The sequence below is a fragment of the Miscanthus floridulus genome, chromosome 8 (assembly GCF_019320115.1).
Source record: "Miscanthus floridulus cultivar M001 chromosome 8, ASM1932011v1, whole genome shotgun sequence".
NCBI classification, from domain to species: domain Eukaryota; kingdom Viridiplantae; phylum Streptophyta; class Magnoliopsida; order Poales; family Poaceae; genus Miscanthus; species Miscanthus floridulus.
In genome coordinates, this window is record NC_089587.1 from 12,099,828 (window position 1) to 12,122,248 (window position 22,421).

Below are 22,421 nucleotides of genomic sequence, written 5' to 3' on the forward strand. Positions count from 1 at the left end.
ACACGCGACGCGACGCCGGACGCGTCTGCACACGCCGCAAGACAGCGACACGCGGCGGCGGCGTTGACCCGGTGCTGCGTCGGCCTGAGCCTGATGCCCCGACGGCTCGCCGCACGTCCCGGAGGACGGTCGCCGCAGTCTAGGTTGGAGGGTCATGTGAGACGGAGACGCGCTCCCGAGGTACATCCTGCAAAACCCCTGTTGTGAAAAGCTCGAGGAGCATTTGCCTTGATTTATTGCCTCCCTGGCTCTCTCTGTAGCTGGTAGCTCTATGATTGATAGCAACTTTATTCGGATGTTTATCATGATTTAGCTGCGTAGTGCTATTATCCAGCGAGAAACTGGATGGTGAATGTATTAGTGGAATAGAAATTTACATAGATCGATGGAGTTCTCTGATGACAAATTTAGACTGCTTCAATTTAAGTGGCTTACATAGTTGCATGCCTTTTCAGTTTTCCCCAAATGGACTTATGGACCACACCATAACATAAATTTTCTCAAACTACATCATTACTATACGGAAAAATGTGTTGACTTTGTTTTTAAATGGCTATCCCCATTTCCATTAATTCTCATGACTGAAATTAATTTCCATCCAATATATACCAGATAGTAATGACAACACAATTGAAAAGGAAGATACATCAGTGCTTGTGATCCGCAATCATAAAGTCCATGAAGTAGAGACCAACTACATAACCAAAAGAACTGGCACATGTAACAGAACAAAAGGGCAGCCATGAAAATAACTGAAACTCCAAAAGTAGCTAACTTCCTCTGGTTTTCGTTTGGTCGCACTCAAGATTTCTTCCATCTTCACCATTAGAGTGTTGATCATCAGCACCAGGCAGGAAGAGAAGAGTGTTATAATCAGGGGAGGTTGTTCGCCCTTCTGTTCGGTTTCCTCACTAATTTTGCCAAGTGTTTATCAGTCAACATATTCAGGAGCTAAATATGGTTCGTAATCGTAACTATACAAATCTCGATAATTATATATGTTGCCAAACTTGAAGTCAACGTTTTCGCTTGCACTATCTTGTTCAATGCGTACTTTGAAGTGTATCATGTTTAACAGTGTGGTGTTCTTGTACAGAAACAAAATTGATTGACCTCATTGACAAATTTTTAGTCTTCAATACAGATCAGCTTATAAAGTTATTTTAGTTCAGACCCATAAATTCCCTCCAGTTCACAAGTTTCATATACACATAAAAAGGAATTACATATGGTGCACAGGTATATGAATCTTGTAACCTGAGTAGGAGCCAACTAGCGCAAAATTTATCATAAACCCACATGTAAACAGAGACTAGCCAAAATACCGTGACAAGACTATCTGATCATATAGCACCCCTACACCAAAGAAAGCTCCAAAAGCAATCACAAAGGAGACCCTTTTGATCATTTTTTCTGTGGAGGGAATAGAGACCGGAGGTGCTTCAGCCAAGCCACAAAGTTTAGCAACCATAATTCCACACAACTTTGGGTTCCCATCAAAGCTAGAACTTGGAAATGTACTTAGCTGGCCTACACTTGGAATAGGCCCTTCCAGGTCATTATGAGAAACATTGAATTTAGAGAGGAAATGAAGGTTGTCCAGTGCCAATGGGATTGCACCTATGAGATGGTTGCTTGACAAGTCTAACACTTGCAGATTTGTCAGGTTACCAAGCTGCTTCGGAATCTCTCCTGATAAGCTGTTGAAGCTGAAATTGAGTTTTGCAAGCAATTTCAACTGACCAATCTCCTGGGGGGTTGCACCAGTCAAGTTATTGTGACTCAGATCCAGCGTTTTTGGGAAAGTACTGATTATTCGATACTGGAATGAATGACCTAGATAAACCGGTAACTCAAAGACTGAATAGTTTGCAGTAAGGTCTGTTGTTAGCATTGGCATCTCCATTAAGGCTATTGGTATTTCCCCTGCAAGGTTGTTATATGATAAGTCTAGATGGAAAAGTGAAGTTAAGTTTTTGATCCAGGCAGGTATTGGTCCACTGAGTTGATTCCTTTGCAGAAACAACATCTCCAAAGTTTTGAGCTTTGATAGCCAAAGAGGCATTTTCCCAGACAAGGAGCACTCAGATATGGAAAGAGCTCTAAGGTTCTGAAAACCATCTATCATTTCATCTTCTGGCATAGGCCTCACCCTTGAAATTGGCCCCAATAAATAGGGTGGTGAGACTCTTACAATTCTTGAGGATCTGAAGCATATTTGTGATGTTTGTAAACTTGTTGTCACCAATGGACAGGAAAATAAGAGACTTCAAATTGCTAATTTTCGGTGAAAGCTGCCCATGTAAGTTGTTGCCAGATAGCCGCAATGCAACCAAGTTGTTGCATGAATAAATGCTTTCTGGAATTGTGCCAGTGAAGTTGTTGTATAGAAGATCCAATGCTTTTAGATTGGGCAGGTTGAAGAAGTTGACTTTTTGAAGCTCTCCGCTGAAGTTATTGTTCTTGAGGTCAATCGTTATGATATATGTGCAATTGCTCAGAGCTGATGGCAGCTCCCCAGTCATGTTGTTGTTATCCAAATGGAGCTCCTCTAGTCTCTTAAGCTGCCCTATAGAGTTTGGGATCTTGCCATTTAGTGTATTACCTCCAAGATCAAGGTTAACCAGATTTTTAAGCTTCATTAGCTGTGCACCATCAAGTAATCCATGCAAACTATTATCAGGAAAAGAGAGATACTGTAATGATGTAGCATTGAAGAGTTCATCTGGGAGGGGCCCACTGAGGTTGTTGTGACCAGCCTTAAGTACTCTAAGTGCAGAACAATTACCAATACAAGGAGGGATGCTGCCACTGAATTGGTTGTAGGAAAGGTCAAGCACTGCAAAGGATGATGAGCTGATGCAGAAAGAAGATGGTATCCATCCTTCAAAACTGTTGTTACTTGCATTGATCACACCCAGGTTCCTTGTATTCTCCCAAATTGTGGATGGAAATTCTCCTGTAAACAGGTTGCTTGAGATGTTCAGTGCTTGCAATGGCCGCTCAGGAATTGACGGAAGAGGCTCTTGCAGGACTCCACTGAGACGGTTGAAGCTCACATCCAGGACTGTGATGGTGCCAGATGACATTAGTTCTGATGGCAGGTCACCAGAGAGTGAGTTGTATGACAGATTGAGGCGCAACAAGCCAGTAAGCTTGCCGAGGGACGGTGAGATGGTTCCTTCTAGGCTTCTAGAGGTCAGAGAGACCTCAATAACCGCTCCACTTGCATTGCATGTGACGCCTTCCCACTCACAGCAGTCCATGCTATCCCGCCAGGGCACGGTAACCCCATCTTCATGCGATAGCTCAGCAAGGAACTGGAGTAGCGAGCTTTTCTCCTGCTTATTGCATGAGGTGGCAGGAGAGGCCATGGAGAGAAGCAACACAAGAGGAAGAACAAAGAAAGCCATGGCCAGCCTAGAACATGGTGTTCTTTGGATGTTTTTTCTCATGAAAAATCGTAGTTTTGATCTGAGTAGCAAGGGGAAATAAATTGTTGCGGAAGGTGGCTAACTTGGATGCATGCTACCTGAGTGTATATATAACGTTGGCAATTGATAAGTAAGGACTAAGGAGCAGGTAGAAGATTTTCCACGGCATCAGGTAGAGAAGTAGGAACGGCAAGAAGTCATTGACCAAGCGTGGGAAACTGGCGCTTAAATTGGCTGCTGGGTATAGAGCACTGCTAGACCATTAGTGTTTGATCGGCACGGGGTGCTCATTGGTTCATTGTCACATCACTGCTTTTGAGATGTAAGGTGCTGGTTGGTGGAGGTGCACTGTTGTTGACCCTGAGGACCATGTACAGTTTTCTGAGTGCAAGTAAGCACAGAGCTTGGTGAGAATCATGTTGAAATAGCCCTTTTCTTTTATTCTTGTATAGAAACAATAAAATAAAATGATATTAGAATAATTTGTGGGTGTACCTACCACTTCTGCTGGATCCGATGCCTTTTTTCATGTTATGTTCTGTTATTTGTGTAGGTTTTGCACTGGATGGCTGAACTGTTACTTGATGCACAAAAAAGTCATTTACATCTGTTTTGAATTTTATAGAAAGTTTGCCACTGATGATCTTTATTAACTGTCAATTGATTCAGGAAAAAGATGCTGATTGTGGGGAGACTCAATCAAACTGTATCTTTCATGCAGTGATGGCGATGATGACTGCAGTTGGTGAACAAGGACAAAAGTGGGCGATGCTGTCTTCTTGACCTGGTATGCTAATTTCCTGCCACTGTATTTCACCAGCTGTATAGTGTTGCAATCAAAGAGCAGGCAGTCACGTGACTAAACCAGCTTTTCTGGAACATTGCAGTCTGTTGCCAACTATCAAAGTACCATGCCAAAACAAACTTACCAGATTCTGAACTGGAACATGAGAGGTGTCAACACCTCAGCTCAGCACTCTCTGTGGCATGCTTCACAATCTATTTGGTATGCCATTGAGAGAGAAGCCGCCTCCTTCTACCACGGTCATCAATGGAACTCTTGGGTCAAAACTCACCATCAACATTGCTTTTCTTCAGGCTTAATAAACCAGGTGTGTACATGGACGGTTGCATTTGGAGTAACCGAAGTAGTTAACTTGTGAGAGCTGGCTATTAACTTTTGACATTTGTGTATCCCTTGATAGGTGTCTCCGTCTGTTCTATATATCTTTGTAGCAAGGTCAATCCACCTCCACTCCACTGTCATGACTATTGACTCATGATTCAGGATTAGGAATGATGAAGGGAATTTACACACAACTCTGGCAGTCGAGAAACACAGCGATTTCCACTTTTCTACATCATCAAAGTTAAGGGAATTTACATACAACTCTGACCTATATTCCTAGCTATCGGGGCTCACCATTTCGTGTGAACGTGCAGGTGTTATCCCATGGTCCGATCAGATCAGATCATATCACGAGCTGTTGTAACAGAGGCCTGCTTACGTTCTCCATACCCTTCATCGTGTACTGCATACACTGCAGGGTACTACCACATTATTACATCATCCTCCATGACAGTAAAAGCCTCATCAAGAGAAAAACGTGCAGCAGTAGGCCAGCAGCAGCAGGCAGCAGCTCACAGTCACAGTGAGCCATGCCATTGTCCACATCCGCCCTCGCGCTCGTCGTCTTGCTGCTGCTCTCCATGGCTTCTCGTGCCAGGCCATGCACTGACCAGGAGAAGAGCTCCCTCCTCCGCTTCATCGAAGGGCTCTCATGGGACGGCGGCCTTGCCACGTCGTCGTGGTGGAATAATAATGGCACAGCGGCTGACTGCTGCTCGTGGGAAGGCATCACCTGCGGTGGAGGCAGCAGGGTGATCACCGAGGTCTCCTTGCCCGGTAGAGGACTCCAGGGGGCCCATCTCGCCGGCCCTCGGTGAACTCACCGGCCTGCGCCGCCTCAACCTCTCCCACAACTCACTGTCCGGCAAGCTGCCACTGGAGCGGCTTCTGAAGTCGTCCTCTCCCAGTGGCTTAGTCGCCATCGACGTCAGCTTCAACCGCCTCGAGGGAGAGCTGCATGAGCTGCCATCATCTAATTCAGGATGGCCGTTGCAGGTACTGAACATCTCCAGCAACCAATTTACAGGGGAGTTCCTGTCAGCCACGTGGCAGGCCATGGATGATCTGGTCGTGCTCAATGCCAGCAACAACAGCTTCCATGGAAGGATGCCTTCTTCCTTCTGCATCAGCTCATCGTCATCCTTCGCCGTGCTTGACCTCTGCTACAACCAGTTCAGCGGACGCATCCCGGCTGGTCTAGGTAACTGCTCTGCGCTCAGAGTACTCAGGGCTGGGCACAACAGATTCAGTGGGGCTCTCCCAGATGAACTCTTCAACGCATCCTCGTTGGAGCACCTCTTTCTTCCCAACAATGGTTTGCATGGAAAACTTGGTGCTGCACATATATCCAACCTCAGAAATCTGGTCCATCTTGATCTCGGAGGTAATGGGCTAGATGGAAAGATCCCAGACTCCATAGGTGAGCTCAGGAGGCTCGAGGTGCTTCGTCTGGACCATAACAACATGTCCGGAGAGCTGCCACCAGCCTTGAGCAACTGCACGAATCTCATGACAGTTGACCTGAAGAACAACTATTTCAGCGGAGAGCTTACCAGGATCAATTTCTCTGCCCTGGTCAACCTGAAGATGCTCGATCTTCTGTTCAACGGCTTCACCGGCACAATTCCGGAAAGCATCTTCTCGTGCGGCAATCTGAGTGCGTTGCGGCTGGCTGACAACAAACTACACGGGCAGATTTCACCGGGAATAGTCAATCTCAAGTCTCTTGTTTTCCTATCACTTGCTTTCAACAATTTTACAAACATCACCAACACGCTCCATGTCCTCAAGGATTGCAAGAACCTCACCATCCTACTTACTGATAGTAACTACAAGGGTGAAGCCATGCCAGAAGATGAAACAATTGAAGGATTCCAGAATCTTAGGATTCTCTCCCTAGCTAGGTGCTCATTATCAGGGAAGATACCACTTTGGCTATCGAAGCTCAAGAATCTGAATGTGCTGTTTTTGCAAAATAATCAACTCAGTGGACCAATACCTGCCTGGATAAAGAGCTTAAAGTCACTTTTCCATCTGGACATATCATACAACAAACTTGCAGGGGAAATACCGACAGCATTAATGGAGATGCCAATGCTAACAGCAGAAAACACGGCGATCCATTTGGATCAAAGTATATTTCTGCTGATTGTTTACAGAGGTACATCATTTGAGTACCGGGCAATCAGTGGTTTCCCAAATATGCTGAATCTTGGCTATAACAGCTTCACCGGAGTGACCCCTAAAGAGATTGGTCAGTTGAAATCACTCAGTATACTCAATCTCAGCTCTAACAGCTTGTCCGGAGAGATTCCGGTGCAGCTCTGCAGCCTGGAAAATCTGCAAGTGCTAGACTTGTCAAATAACCTTCTCACAGGTGCAATCCCATCAGACCTTAACAACCTTCACTTCCTCTCTACAATCAATGTTTCTAACAATGATTTAGAAGGGCCAATTCCAAGAGGAGGCCAGTTCAGTACATTCACTAGTTCAAGCTTTAAAGGCAACCCAAAGTTGTGTGGAAATACTATTGACCGGCCTTGTGGTTCGGCTGAAGCGCCTCTGGTCTCTGCTCTCACCACAGAACAAAGAGACAGAAGGATAGCCTTAGTGATTGCTTTTTGTGCTTTCTTTGGTGTAGGGTTGTTGTATGATCAAATAGTCTTGTCAAAGTATTTTGGCTAAGTCTGAGTTTACATAACTATTGTGCTATATGTATATAACTATCTATAATGAGAGCGAGGACATCTTTTGCCTGATGAGTGTACTTTTTTATTTTTTTTCACCAGCTGTTCTTGACCGTGGAGGTTACTTATTTGGTTTGCAATTTTTTTTTCCAGTGTACTGTCTTATGTTTTCAGCGTATATATTTCAAAGAAACACCACAATCATTTGCCGACAGTTCTTTATCCTAATTAACAGACGATGGCTTTGAATCTTGAAACTTGGCGTTGTTGCAGGAAAAGATGAACCCCCTGCATCTGCCATTATTTTAACAAACATTTCTGAAATCAGAATGATTTACATGGTACTAGAAACCATGCCCGCGCTCCTGCCTGTGCTGGGCCAGTCGCCCGCCCAATCCGTGATGCGTGCAGAGACTGTGGAGACCATCAGGGCGGGCGGCAGCTCATGCTGCTCCTGCCTGTGCTGGGCCAGTCGCCCAATCCGTGATGCGCGCAGAGACTGGGGAGACCATCAGGGCGGGCGGCAGCTCATGCTCCTTCGCTGCTTGGATGATACATAAGAATATCCAATAATATTTTTTATTTTGAATGAGAAAAATATTGTGATGTGAAATGGTAATAATTGAAAATAACAAATAATTACCTATGACATTACGATGATAAGAATATGTAATTTGCAACTTTCTAAAGGTGTAGCAAGTACAGATCTTACTTTGAGTGTGTAAACAAATAAACAATCCAACTCACGGTCCCTTATTCTTGTTAGAGCCCCCAGCCAGATATAATTGTCTTATGAGCCATACTGTTTCAGCGAAGGAATAATGTTTTTTCTCTCACAACAAATCAGCGAACAATACTTTCAGCCATGGCTTTTCAGCAAAGCGAACAGGGCCCTTTGATGTCGCTGGTAGATCAATCTGGACTTGAGGACATGAACTCTAAAGTTTTTGACATATAGTAGCAACAAGTAACTAAATGTAAAAATATGTGCAAGTTGATTATGTTGGCAGCTGAATATTCACTTATGTAGTTCCAGCTTAGCTGGCACACTTTTAGCAATTACAAGCTGATAAAAGTTATAAATGATTGAATTTGCACGAACATTGTACTAGCATCGTTTGATCTGTTAACCATGCTTTAGAAATAATCTTGGTGAACTTTAATAGGGGTCACTCCTGATAGATCTCTTATATAGCTAAATTTGTCTTTCTTCAACTCAATCATACCACCTGCGAGATATTGTAAAGCAAATGATGATAAGAAAGGATTTATGTAAGTAGACATCAAACTTGAATATGTTCTACAACTAAATTTATAATTATTGATCAAGTTGGCTGAGTGTACGAAGATAGCGCCAGCCGCCATGGCACGACACGACAATCATTTTCACAGTGTGCATATCGGCATGGTACACAGATGTGCAAACGGTAGCTGCATTTCCTTGTAATACAAATGCACATAGTACTCTGTACATTTCAAAAGGGTACAATGAAATGTCATGATGGTTAGGTCATTTAACTGACGAAAATAAGGATAATGGGAAGCATCAGTATAAAAAAAAGTGAAAGTTAAACATGTTTGAGCAGGGCTGAGAGGGAAGTGGCACAAATAGAGCTCCATTTGAACCAAGATGTCACATGTTGGTAACTATATCCAAGTTGTATGTGGAAAAAATTAAACATCATAGGCATGGAACAAGGTACAGATATGGATCAGCTAACACTTGGTTACTCCAGTAGACTTATTAGTTAGTTGTACCTATGCTTGGATTCATTGCCCTTGATTTTGTATAAAAAGCAATACACCATACCATCGCAGACACACACGCATTGACAGATAAATTTATGAATATAGTTGCCCAAATTGTAAAAAATACGATATTTGGCATTCAAGTTGTTGTATGCTTTACATACTAAATTTGTGTATAAAAATGATAATAATCTTGAATATTGTCTTTTTCTTGGCCCTATAATGAGTAATTAGTCCTGTTAGTTTTTTGCCTAAATCCTACATATGTTTAGCAGCACTACAAAATATGAGTATACTAGTTTGTCAGTAATATGACACTAAACAAATGCTCATGCACAAATGTCATTCTGTTGTTTTAATTCCTGCATATTTTCTTTGATAGTTTAGCAAACATCTGAAGTTAATTAAAGCCTGAAACTAAACACATCAAAAGGAAAATTAGACCGGGAGCTGAGTAGCTGGCACATGTGCTTGTGAAACTAGCAAAACACATGGATATGTAAGTGTAGAGCGCAGATTAAAAAAGAGAGAAATCAGAATGGGAGAAATATGTGTTTGATACCTGAAGTTGCTTGGCATAGTGCAGTAGGTTCTTGGTGTTGTCAGTTGTCTCCTTGTCAAGCGATGATCCTTGATAGCTGCACTCGGAGACGACTGGAGAGTGGCAGCCCCTCTACGTCACATTGAAAAGCTAGTTCCTGCATTAGCATGCCGCCATGCGTACAACTGGTCAAAATAATGTTCCAAGCGAAGAATGTCTGCTGCGGCATTTAGTCAAATACCTTTTGAGCATAGGAAGGGGACTCAATAATGATCCAAAATCAACGGTAAGAGCACGGCTCTTCTCGCAGCAGCAGCAGCCACGCGGCCCATGCGAGCACGGCGCAATAACTCTCTCTCTCGCTCTATTTCCTCTCTCTAGAGGCGGCCCCGGTTCGATCTCTTTCTCTCTTGTGGTCCAGGTCCCTGGCCATGGCAGGGCGGACCCGCTCCCTGGCGTGGCGGCGAGATAGCCCTGGCCCCAGCGCGACTCCTCCCTGGTGTGGACCATGTGGGCGTGGCCTGCTCTCCGGTGTGGGATGCGGCCAGCGGCGACGTGCACCTTGCGATGCACTGGCAGAGGCGAGGGAGCGGGCAGAGAACTGCGGTCCGCGAAGGCTCGCGATGGATTGGTCGATGTCTAATCGGGTGGGAGACCCGAACCGACCCGTATTGGACGGACCAGATCGCTTGACTGCTCGATCCAATGGCTGTGAGGTTAACGGGCGATGTGGCCCTATTGGGCGCCCGCGGTTTGGTAGCTGGATTCCTATTAAGAGATTTGCAACGTGCTAACCAAATTAAGCCCAAATTTACACCCTGTCTAGGCTTCAGGACTAACTACTAAGGCCCTCCACAGTGTGTTGCTAAAGTGCTGCCATAAAAGGAGAGAGAAAAAGTAAGCATCGCTCATATCACTGTGGGGTGCTGCCAACTCTTGAGTGACGTCAGGAAACGCTAGAGCGGTGAAAGTACTTGCGCCGGTTCCAACTTCTTTAGATATTATAAAGTATTGTACAAGTAGTTGGCAGTTGAGCCTTCAAGAGGGCAACGATCACATGACCGTTCTTTGCTTCCAGACCACTACGCTCTCCTCCCAGCACCCAGACCACTACCCTATATATATATACAGGGGTAACACCGCAACACATACACAAGCACTCATTCAAATCTGCCTTCCACAAATTTGCCTTCCTATGTAGACATGGACAACACTTCGTCTTTCACAAACCTGATGAATTCTGCATTCACAAGTGTTGATCTAGAAAAACAGGTTAGTCAACAGCATCATTTCTCCTCACCCCAATACCCCATGAGCTATCCACCACCACAATTTCCTCCAAATTTCCACCACCCATATCCACGAATATTCAATCCTTTTGGAGCCCAGCTAAATTACCCACAATTTTCATTCACGCAAGGATATCCTGGGAGTTCGTACCAGGGTGCTGTGGGTGTGGGACAACACCCACAAGGAGGCAGTGAAGCTTCACCGGTTGGGTCCATAGCCTTTTTTCAAGGTAGCCGTGCCACCGATTCACGAGGTGATGAGAGTAGCCCGATTGGTTCAGCTTCTCCAGTGTCCCAAGAGCAGCAACTTGGTGCAGATCCTATCGAAGCAGCAATTTGGAGTGAGAGGAGTGAGAGCAGCCCTGATGAGTTAGAAAAGAGAGAAGGGCGTGTACATTGGGGTCAAGAAGAAAATCTTCGGCTAGTAAGTGCTTGGATAAAACATTCCACAGATCCAGTTGTTGTAGTTGATAGAAGGGGAGATAGGTATTGGAAGGATGTTGCAGCAGAATACAACATGCATGCACCCAAACAATAGAGAAGAAGTGCTACTCAGTGCAAGAACCATTGGCAAAAGACTATCCCTTTTATCACCAAGTTTAATGCATGCTATGACAAGGCAAAAAGGGAGCATGGCAGTGGTGAATCTGATGATCAAGTCATAGAGAGAGCACGTGAAGAATACAAAGGAGCTGCAAAGAAAAAAAGGCCTTTTGCACTAGAATATTGGTGGAAGGCAGTGAAGGATCAGCCCAAGTGGAGTAAAGCTTACCCGATTGAAGAAATGGTGAATAAGAGAAGTCGGTTGAATGAATCAGGAGCTTATACTTCTTCAAATCCAGAGAGCGAAGATGCAGACCCTTCATCTAGGTGTCGACCACTAGGGCAAAATGCAACCAAAGCTCAACAAAAAAACAAAGGCAAGTTAGTTCATTCAGAAGACAGTATTTCAAATGATAATGTGCAGCAATTCAATGAACTCATTCAGAAGACAGTATTTCAAATGATAATGTGCAGCAATTCAATGAACTTCCGTTAAGAAAAACAGCTGCTGCTGAGAAAATGACTGAAGCAACACTTGTGCAAGCTGAAGCAGCAAAAACCAAAGCTGAGGCTGATAATAAAATGACAGATGCAGAGAAGGACAAGACAAAGCTACAGAAAATAGAGATGTACATGGTGCTGCTTCGTACAGACACATCAGGTTATGATGAAAGAACCAAGGCAGGACATGACCAAATGTTGGCTTTATTAGCTAAGGACCTTTTTAGTTAAGTTGACTTGTACTACCCCTCTCAATTAGATGTACCTGAACTTGTATGAATGTACCTCCATTGATGTGCTATGAAGTACCAGCAATGTATCTTGTCTTATATGTATCACTATCTTTGTCACCTGCAAAAATGGAATCTGATCATAACATGTCTTATATGTGTTACTATACCACTTAGTTGGTTCTAAACCTTTCAAAAAAAATAGTTGGTTCTAAAAGTAGCTGTTGTAAAAAAACTAGCTGTTGGGTGTATTCCAGTGCAGTCCTGTTTCACATAAAAATGGGGTCATATCACATCAACTAGCTGTTGTAAAAAATAGCTGTTGGGTGTCTTCCAGTGCAGTCCTGTTTCACATAAATATGGGGTCATCTCACATCAACTAGCTGTTGTAAAAAATAGCTGTTGGGTGTCTTCCAGTGCAGTCCTGTTTCACATAAATATGGGGTCATCTCACATCAACTAGCTGTTGAAAAAAACTAGCCGTTGTAAAAAAAACTAGCTGTTGGGAGCTCTCTTCTATAAAAGGAGGCCAGCAGCAGGCCTCCAACACTCTTTCAGTCAGCAGAAACTCTCCAACACTCTTGCAGCTAGCTGAAACTCTCCGGCACTCTTTCAGCTAGCTGAAACTCTCCACCCCATTGGTGTCCATGGATCCAAATGGCCCAACAGAAATCCCTGAAGATTCTGATAGTAGTGTTACTATCAATCAGTTCTTTTGGGACTTCATAAATGATCCAATGGAGACTCAGATTGAGGCACAAATTAGACGTCAGATTGAGGCACAAATTAGAGGTACGCCTACTCAATACAAGAGGTTTCAAAGAAGGCACATAGAAAGAGATCGTGGTGCTGCTAGAGATAGATTGATGGCTGATTACTTTATAGAGAATCCAGTATTCAATGATAACTAGTTTCGACGTAGGTATAGGATGAGGCGACAGCTATTTCTACACATTGCACAGACTCTTAGTAATTGGTCTCCTTATTTCACGGAAAGGTGTGATGCATTTGGAAAGGTGGGCTTTTCACCCTTGCACAAATGCATTGTTGCTATGCGGATGTTAGCATATGGCACACCTGCTGATATGTGGGATGAAAATCTAAGGATTGCTGAAAGCACAACTATTGAGTGCATGAATAACTTTTGTCGAGGTGTCATTGAGTGCTTTGGTCCTACACTTGAGAAAACCAACTAGAGACGATATCCAACGTTTATTGCATATAGGTGAAGCTCGAGGTTTTCTAGGCATGCTGGGAAGTGTAGATTGCATGCATTGGCAATGGAGAAACTGTCCAGTGGCATGGAAGGGTCAGTATACCCGTGGAGATCAGCATGGACCTACTGTCATGTTGGAGGCTGTTGCCTCACACGACCTTTGGATATGGCATGCTTTTTTTGGTGTAGCTGGGTCAAACAATGACATCAATGTCCTCAATCGATCACCTTTGTTCACTGAAGTAGTACAAGGAAGGGCTCCTGAAGTTCATTTCACGGTCAATGGCAATGAATACAACATGGGATACTACCTTGCGGATGGTATTTATCCAGAGTGGGCAACTTTTGTGAAGACAATTCATTTGCCTCAATGTAACAAGGATGCACTGTTTGCACAAAAACAAGAGGGAGCAAGAAAAGATGTGGAACGTGCTTTTGGTGTTTTGCAAGCTCATTTTGCCATTCTGCGAAGCCCAGCACGTATGTGGCAAGTGCGATTAATGGCTGAAATCATGTATGCATGCATTATACTGCATAACATGGTTGTGGAGGATGAAAGGGATTCTTACAGAGTTCGCTATGATGAAGAATATGACAATCAGTATGACCAGGGCAGCTCACCCACACCACTGGCAGGATATGGACATGGCCCAACTCATGGATTTTCCAGGGCTCTAGAGGTAGAAGAAGATATTAGAAATAAAGATATGCACCATCGTCTGAAGGCGGACTTAGTTGAGCATATATATCAGCATTTTGGAGGGGGTCAACCTTGAAGGTCAATTTGTAGTAGTTTAAATGTACCAGGTTACTTGTATAATTTTTATGTAATCTGAACCTACTTGATGTATTGGTGTATCCATTAATATATGCATGTCTCCGAAAATTTAGCACACATAGGAATTTAGCAGACCATTTTCACTGTTCATGTTCATTGAGAATGTTTTCCTTTCAGAGTTCAGATGAGTTCACTGTGAGAAGGAAGCACCCAAGCAACTGGAGTTGGCAGGTAGGCGAGGCTCACCCCGTTCTTCTCGCAGTAGTCGATGTCGGTCCAACAACGCTCGTCGAGGACCTCGCCGGAGGGCCACCCGGGGCTGGGCACCATGGCTGAGATGGACAAGGTGACCACCACCCGCCACACTCCGCCAGCGTCCTTGGCCGCCCACACCACGTTCCGTGTCCCTTCCACCGCCGGCACCATCAGCTGATTCTACAATAGCGAGCGGAGCAGGGTCGGCATGGGTGTGCGGCCGGACGGGCACGCGGCAACGAGCCGTGTCGGCGCCCTTGCTCGCATCTGCTGCCTTGTCCTCCGCATCCCAACTCACGGCTGCCTTCTCCCGTCCACCCCGCCTCCTCTTGTGCCCCACCTCCTATCGATGACGCTAGATCCGAGCAAAGGAACACCTAGAGACGCAAGATCTACGAAGGGGAGACTTTAATTGGGGAGCATGCAAATTGATTTGGGGGATTTTGCGTCCACTTTGCTGCTTTAGGAGGAACGGGAGGAGTGGGGATTTTTCCAGAGCGCGACTGAAACGGATTGTGGGGGAAGACGATGAATATTTTATTGATGTTGTGGGTTCCACGCATGAAGTGGCACCGGTTCTATCTTTTTTACACACTACAGCTCTCCTTGCCTGATGCTTAATTTGCTGTAGCTGGACCCATGTTTTTCCTGGCCTCACTACCACATTGTGGACGGCCTAAGTTGATTCTCCTGCGAGCTACATCCATAGCCCGGCCCACCTAGATGGCCCAATTTGCCAAAGCAACGGAATGCATGATGGATACTCTCTCCATCTAATTTGCCAAAGCAACAGAATGATTTCTCCGTACCTAAATAAATAAAACGGCGTTTGGATAGGGACAGAGATAGTGATTGGGATAGAGAACATTGTATCCTAGCCATCCATTCTTTACACCTCATTTAATCCTAGTTGTTCATTCATTTCTTTTTTCCTATCCCTGTAACATCCTAGATGTTAACAATCAAACTAAAACCTGATCATGAGCATCATCAAGCATAAGCATCAAGTGTCATGTCATAAATGCATTTCATGTTGTAAGTAAAGCTTTCACATGTTGCATATATAGTGTTTCACATGTTTCATGAAATGATATCAATAATAGTGTTAAGGTTCTTTGTGATTTTATATATGTGAATTTGCTTAAACAAATAAAATTTTGTTAAAATAAACTTTGTAGTACAAGATGTGTGCTTTCATATGGAATCAAAATGTGATGATGTTTCTAAGTCAAACATGATTAAAATTGAGCCCAAAGATTGGATTTAATGCTGAAAATCACACTTGGCCAATTTTGCCCGTCCCTGAAAACAACATTTAGTTAAATTTTTGGGGAGTTATAAAATGAAATTCCATGAATAAAATTTGTCCAAACTTTCTTCCATTGCTTGGAATGATGTGTAAACTATGATAGCGTGAAATTGGTTGAGATGTTTGATAGATGATTGTTCCTTAATTAATTCCCAAAGTTTGGTAATCTAATTGTTTTCAAAACCCTCACTGAAGTCTGAAGTTCAGTTTCATCCTACCCTTGTTCTTGACCTTGGATCTCCCAATCCAGTAAGAATTAGCACTCGAGCCTGTAAGTAATTTAGGATCCCTCACCAAGTTGAACAACTTTCATTCTTGGATATTTTCGAGTTGTCATGTGAAATCGAGAGAACCAACAGGAAGAACAGGGCCAGTTCAGTCGCTACTGTAGAATCGGAAGCAGCTGCCACCGAGCTGCTTGCCGTCGGTGACCGCCACCGCCTTAGCACCGCCTTGCGCGCGCGCGGCACGCAGCTGCTTCGCGTGGCCATGCTCAAGCAGCTGCTGGATCGTCTAGACGCTTCACCCTCGCCGATAAAAGCGCAGCGCCGCCGGCCGTCCTCCCTTTCCCTTCTCTGCTCGGCGCCGTGCTCCTCGGCTCACCGGCGTAATTCATCACCATGGCACAACCAGCGCCCAATTCCTCTTTCCTATAGCTTCGCATCGCCCATGCGCATCCTCCAAGCCTAGTCGCGTCACCTCTACAGGTCGGAGTCCCCGGCACGGTCGTTTCCCGCCACCGGTGCTCTGCCGCTCCGCCGCAAGCACCCCCGCCGTGGCTAGGCTCCCCTGGAGTACCTTCCGTTCCCTTTCTTCTTGTTCTGGTTTGCTAGTAAGGTTTTTATGCTCATAGGCTTCTAATTTTCATCTCTACCGCACAGATTCCGCCGGAACGCGCCGTCCCTGCTAGATCGCGCCGCCGCCTTCGCCCTCGACGCCGGTGATCTAGCCCCGCCGTGTCCTTGACTCGATAAGCAGGAGCAATAGGATCGAGGTGAGCTCCAGAGCCTAACCACGCCGCCCGTTTTGACTCTACCGAGCCAGAGTAGCCGGAACACCGCCGCGCCGGCGAGCTCTGCTCTGCCGTCCGCCATGGCCACGGGCGAGCTCGCTGCTAACCTTAGCTCGATCAAACGGCAGAGTTTCTGCGAGTCTTCTGGTGCCAACCCCATCACCAGTGACCTCGCCGTCGGCAGGTTCCGCGGTGCCGTGCGCCGTGCCGCCGTGTCCGGCATCGAGCCTGCCACGAAACCCTATCTACTCAACCGTCACCGTAGGGTGATGCGCGAGGTTGTCCTGAGCGCCTACGTGTCCTCGCCGTCGCCGAAAACCTCGTCGCCGGTGAGGAAACGCCGGTCAACGGCCGTGCACCCGCGGCCGCACGGGGGCACTATGCCCCTGACTCTGGCCCCGCCTATCAGCCATTGCGGCTGGCTAGGTGTGGGTGCAGATGGGTTTTTAACCCTTTTCGATTTTCAGAAAATGTTTTCTTATGCAGTTTCTTGTTTAAATCATAACTAAATATTGGAGCATGATCAAAATGTGAAATTTGTTGTGTAGCCTTGTTATGAGATGTTCTACCATGAAAAAATATGAATTGTTTATGAGATGTTCTACCATGAAAAAATGTAAAAAATATGAATTTTGGTATGCTTAAAAATTAGATCTTTTAATTAATAAATAAACCTTACATGATTTTTATAGATAAAAATATTAATCTTTTAATCATGAAACTTTTTGTGTATGCTTTACATGCTTATACCCGCCTTCATGAAAATCGTGGTACTATTTTGATAATTTTAATTTATCCACTTAATTACATGCTTTAATTATTAATTAATAATTACTAGAATAATTAGGATAAATCATAAAATGACTTTGGTGTATTTTGGAGTTGATTGTAGACCTTGGGATACAAAACCTCAGCTGTTCCTTGGCAACTTAATCCTTTCCATGTTATGCTTATAATTACTTGTTAGTTAATTAATAAAGTAGTTTATTCAAATGACTACTTAGTGAATGCATGTGATTAAGTCATGTAATGATCATTGCTTGCTCTCATGGTTGAACCTATGTAATGTTAGTTAAATACCTTGCCTTGCTTGACTAGTATAATGTGATAAGTGTTGCTTTCTTAATAACCCCATAATCAACATGTTTATATAATAATTAATATGCCTTAATTATTGGTTCTTTATAATAATCATGAGTTAAGATGAATGTTAATCACTTGTTGGTCCATGTTAGTGTAATTCTTTTATGATAAACAACTAACCAACTTATGGTTAATAATCAAAATGCTTTGTAAGATAATTGCCCTAGTTCTTAGTGAAGGTGAAAGTGCAATCAAGCCCTAATTGTGGGTTTTGGTGATAATAACCACGCAATTAGAGAACTAATGAGATTTATCAAGATGACAAGCAGGAAATTTATTTTCGATGATGCTACACAAAATGGAGGAGCCCCCAATTACAAATGTAGATGGCTTTAAACTCAAATGAGGTTTAAATTCTTTTATATTTTGAATTTGAATATAGAAAAAGCCGTACTATAAAGGGGACTTAATGCTTAAGCTAATATGTGCTACCAAGTGCTCAAACAACCACATGTATCATCAGATTCACAGCCAAAACAGTCTATACTTTACTATTACTCTTGCTGTCTTGCGTGGTGCGACACTGCTGCACTTAAAGAGAGGCACTACCGCATGGCTCAAGACGTATTAAAAGGTCTCGCCCGACCTCGAGGCCATGGGCTTAGTCTCACCCGACCCTAAGGTCGTGGGCTCTGTCTCGCTCGACCCCTTGGGTGCGGTGACCGTCTCATCCGAAGCCAAGGATGCGGGCTCCATCTCGCCAGACCTCGGGGTCGTAGGCTCCGTCTCGCCCAACTCCTTGGGTGCGGTGACCGTTGGGGACTGGGGGGTATATATACCTTTCCCCTTCCTCCCCAACAGTCATCTGCTCTCTTCTTCCCCACTTCAACACGTCCAAAGCAGAGCATGAGCTCTCTCTCTCTCACCCTCCATTGTTGACCTCAAGCCCCCAAGCAAATCTTCCCCATCAATCCTTGAGGAAAAAGGGTCCTAAACTTGATTAGAGAGCAGCTCTATTGATTCCTCAACTCTAAAGGGCACTTGATTCATGTTTTAGTCGGCGATTGTGTTTGTTACTTTTGGAGCTTGGCTCCTAGCCGGCTAGAGCGTCGCTCGTGGAGCTTGTCAACTTGTGTGGCAGCTCCAGGAGGTTTGTAACCATCTCTTAAAGTTAGTAAACTCACCCCTTATCTCAAGAGCTAAGTCTCTTAACTTGAGAACGAGAAAAGGTTGGAAAGCCCTAAGCCTTAGTGGCTAACCTCAACAACATAGAGGTAGACAAGCCTTGGTGGCGAGCCGGACCATAAGATAAATCATTGTGTCACTTATGCTTGATTTATATTACTTGCATTTCATATTGTTGGTTGAGGTGATTCCTAAGGTTTCTAGTCGATTTACTTATGTGTGGTGTTTCTACAACTTCTAGCTCTTGATCTGTGACTATCATACCTGCTGTATACTGAGAAATTTCTTCGATCTAAGTTTCCGTTCACTGATTTTGAACTATGACTCAAAGTTGTCCGTAGTCCAACAGTGCCGCCCTCCAGAGCAGCAGTGCCGCAGGGTGAATTTAATAAAAGTTTGAGTGTTTATTTTGACAGGCCTATTCACCCCCTCTAGGCCAACTAGAGATCCTATAGAAGAAAAGTTGCACTCTAGATAAATAGCTCTGTTTAACTTCTGTTATGCACTTAAATGTCCTTCATCATGCATCATGGCATGTGGTCCATCATGTTAAGCAAAGCATCGTCTATTACGTATAGTGCTTACGAGAGTGAGAAGACTCGTGTTGATCAAGTTTTAGAGAAGGTCCATCCACCCGTGGTGTTGGTGCCAAGTTTAGCTTTTGGATCCTTCTATGGAAACTAATCTTCTCTGCAACGCAGGTAAGCCCCAGAGCATAAACCCTTCTCTAGTATTTACAAATCTTTATTACACATAAGTCTTGTGAGATGTACATTAAGTAATTAGGAGTTGGTCGAATACCGTTGCTGCGTGATTACCTTGATAATCAGGTATCCTTAGTTATACTTGCTAGTATGAATAGGTTGATATCTCTAGCGCTTAGTAATGCTTAGACTTCGGTAGAAGTCGAATGATGGTTTCATCGTTAGCGAGAAATAGGTTTTACCTTGGTTCTTCTCGGCTCTATTTATGGGTCATGAGAATACTATGATAACGATAATGTTTAATATGAGACCAGGTGGACTCTTTGCTTGCGTCAAGTTTGAGTCTTGACGTAGTGCCCTGCCTGTGTCGATTAAGGGCCATCCGTTGTTGGCCCTTGGATCAAGATTTTTGCAAGTACTGGCCATATACTCTGATAAGCCTAATACCTCGGCTATTCCATTATGTGAAAAGATAACTGCGCACAAGGCATGGGAGATGGTGAGAGTAGCGTGTACACATCCTGTGAATCCGCCAGAAGTGGCACAGGGAGGTGGAGTACTGTGCTCTCGGGTAGCGTAGACCGGTTCACGTTTTGGAGGATCCGAGTGAGGGTTAATATATGTAGGTTCAGGACCAAACCTAGACCTGCATATGTCGTGTGGTAAGGAAACCCTAGCTGGCCCTATATCGATTCGAATCATCGTTTGCTCTACGATAACAGGAGACTTGATCCTCGCACCATCATCGTAGTTAATCAAGGAAAATATGATGACTTATGGTTATGAGATAAGATGAGTTGAGATAAGATACTTAATGAAGTCATTGATTTAGATCAGGTACAAATTGGGTACTATTAATGACTTAATACCCAGCTAAAACATTGAAAGTAAGGATCCACTTATAGTAAATTTTTCTGCAAAAAGTAATTCGTGCTTCAGTCTTTCCTTTAAGCCAGCATGACCTTGGAGTCTTTTCTTTTAGTTGGATAAGACTTGTTGAGTACCTTTAAGTACTCAGGGTTTGTTAACCCCTATTGCAGGTTCTAACTTGTGCTACTAATCGAGGTGATGTCGGTGGGCTCGACATGATCCGGCTGCCTCTTCTACCTTAGGGTGTTCCACCTAAGTTGCTTCCGTAGTACAAGTCACCATTTGAAATTAAAGTTAAGTTTTTACTTCAACATGTTTTGTAACCTAATGTTAATAAGTCTTCCGTACTTCGATGTAAGATATTTTTGTACCAAATGTTATAATATTGTGGTAACTCCATATTGATCCTGTATGAGTTGTAAAATATGGATGATTCGGGGTTTCTCGAGGACACCCGGCAGACTACCGGGATTATCTGGCTCTCATGTGCAGCTGTCAAAGGTCTTAGGACAATAACAGGTGCACGTGGGCCATATAATTTGAGTGATTCTGCCATAATCCCACACCCTATATCCCTATATCCAAACGCCACATAAATGTATCTAATTTCTTGAGTGACTAGATATATAAAAAATAGTATTAATATTTATATCTCTAAATAATTTTATTATAAAAGTATATTTTACACTTAATATGATGATACTTATTACATCCCATGATACCATAAATATTAATACTTATATTATTTATATATGTTTAGTCAAACTAAGGAGAAGTACAGTATGATTTTGTTGAAAAAATTAAATGTGCACTTATATATTTATTATTTACCATTACTTATCTGCGCAGTGTTATTATGCAGCCAAAAAATTGAATGATGAACGTATTTTCGCACGAAAATCTACATACTTTCCTGTTTCTTTTTGACGCCAAATCGAGGACAGCTGCGCCGCCGGCGCTCGATCCGCAGCTCGGGGACGCGCGCCATTGGGATCACGTTCGCCTCCCCCGATGGTGAGCAAGTCTGGAGCCGCCGCGGCCTTCTTTGGCCGGTGTTGCTTTTTTCTGCAGCTTGGGGGAGACTTCTCTGACCGGCGACCCTCGATCTGTGTGCAGGGACGTCGAATCTCGGTCGAGGCCCAGCGGCTGCAAGCCCGAAGCTTGCCGGAGCCCGCATCCGCGCCAACAGCTCGCCGGTGCGCCGCTCTATTGCCCTTCCTACCATGTATACCTTCACATTGCAATTCTGCAGCGGAAAACATGACTGCTGGAAGTACGGCTACGTGGAAATCTATCTAAATTTCCATCTAAGTTGAGTCCTTTTTATAAAAAAGATTTCAACTGTTTCACGTAACCTTTTAATAAGTGAGCGCGTGTTTAGTTTCAGGAAGTTAGAATTTGGGGTTACTGTAGCACTTTCTTTTTATTTGGCAATTAGTGTTCAATTATGGACTAATTAGGCTCAAAACATTCGTCTCGCAATTTTCCACCGAACTGTGCAATTAGTTTTTTTTTCGTCTACATTTAATACTCCATGCACGGACCGCAAATATTCGATGTGATAGGTACTGCAGCAATTTTTAGGAATTTAGGGTGAAACTAAACAAGGCGTGAGAAGTCCACACAAGCTGCATACCTTCTACAGTTCGTGAGAAGGAACTAAATAGGGTTCACAGATATGAGCAAAGGCTGCAAAGCTCGGTTGTTACAGGTGTTGCTAAACCTGACAGAAGGCAAGTATTATTAAGGGCCTGTTTAGATGTCGAAAAATTTGGCAAAATGACACTGTAGCAGTTTTCGTTGTTATTTAACAATTAGTGTCTAATAATAGTCTAATTAGACTTAAAAGATTCATCTCGTGGATTTCGTCTAAACTGTGTAATTAGTTTTATTTTTTATTTATATT

General features: G+C 43.8%; 3 pseudogenes; 2 read left to right on the plus strand and 1 right to left on the minus strand.

The window, feature by feature from the left end:
- LOC136475731 (receptor-like protein 3) lies at nucleotides 1–7,319 on the plus strand (annotated as a pseudogene).
- LOC136468565 (receptor-like protein 2) overlaps nucleotides 1,035–22,421 on the minus strand; it is a 27,498-nt pseudogene continuing 6,111 nt past the window's right edge.
- Nucleotides 12,751–14,095, plus strand: LOC136475378 (uncharacterized; annotated as a pseudogene).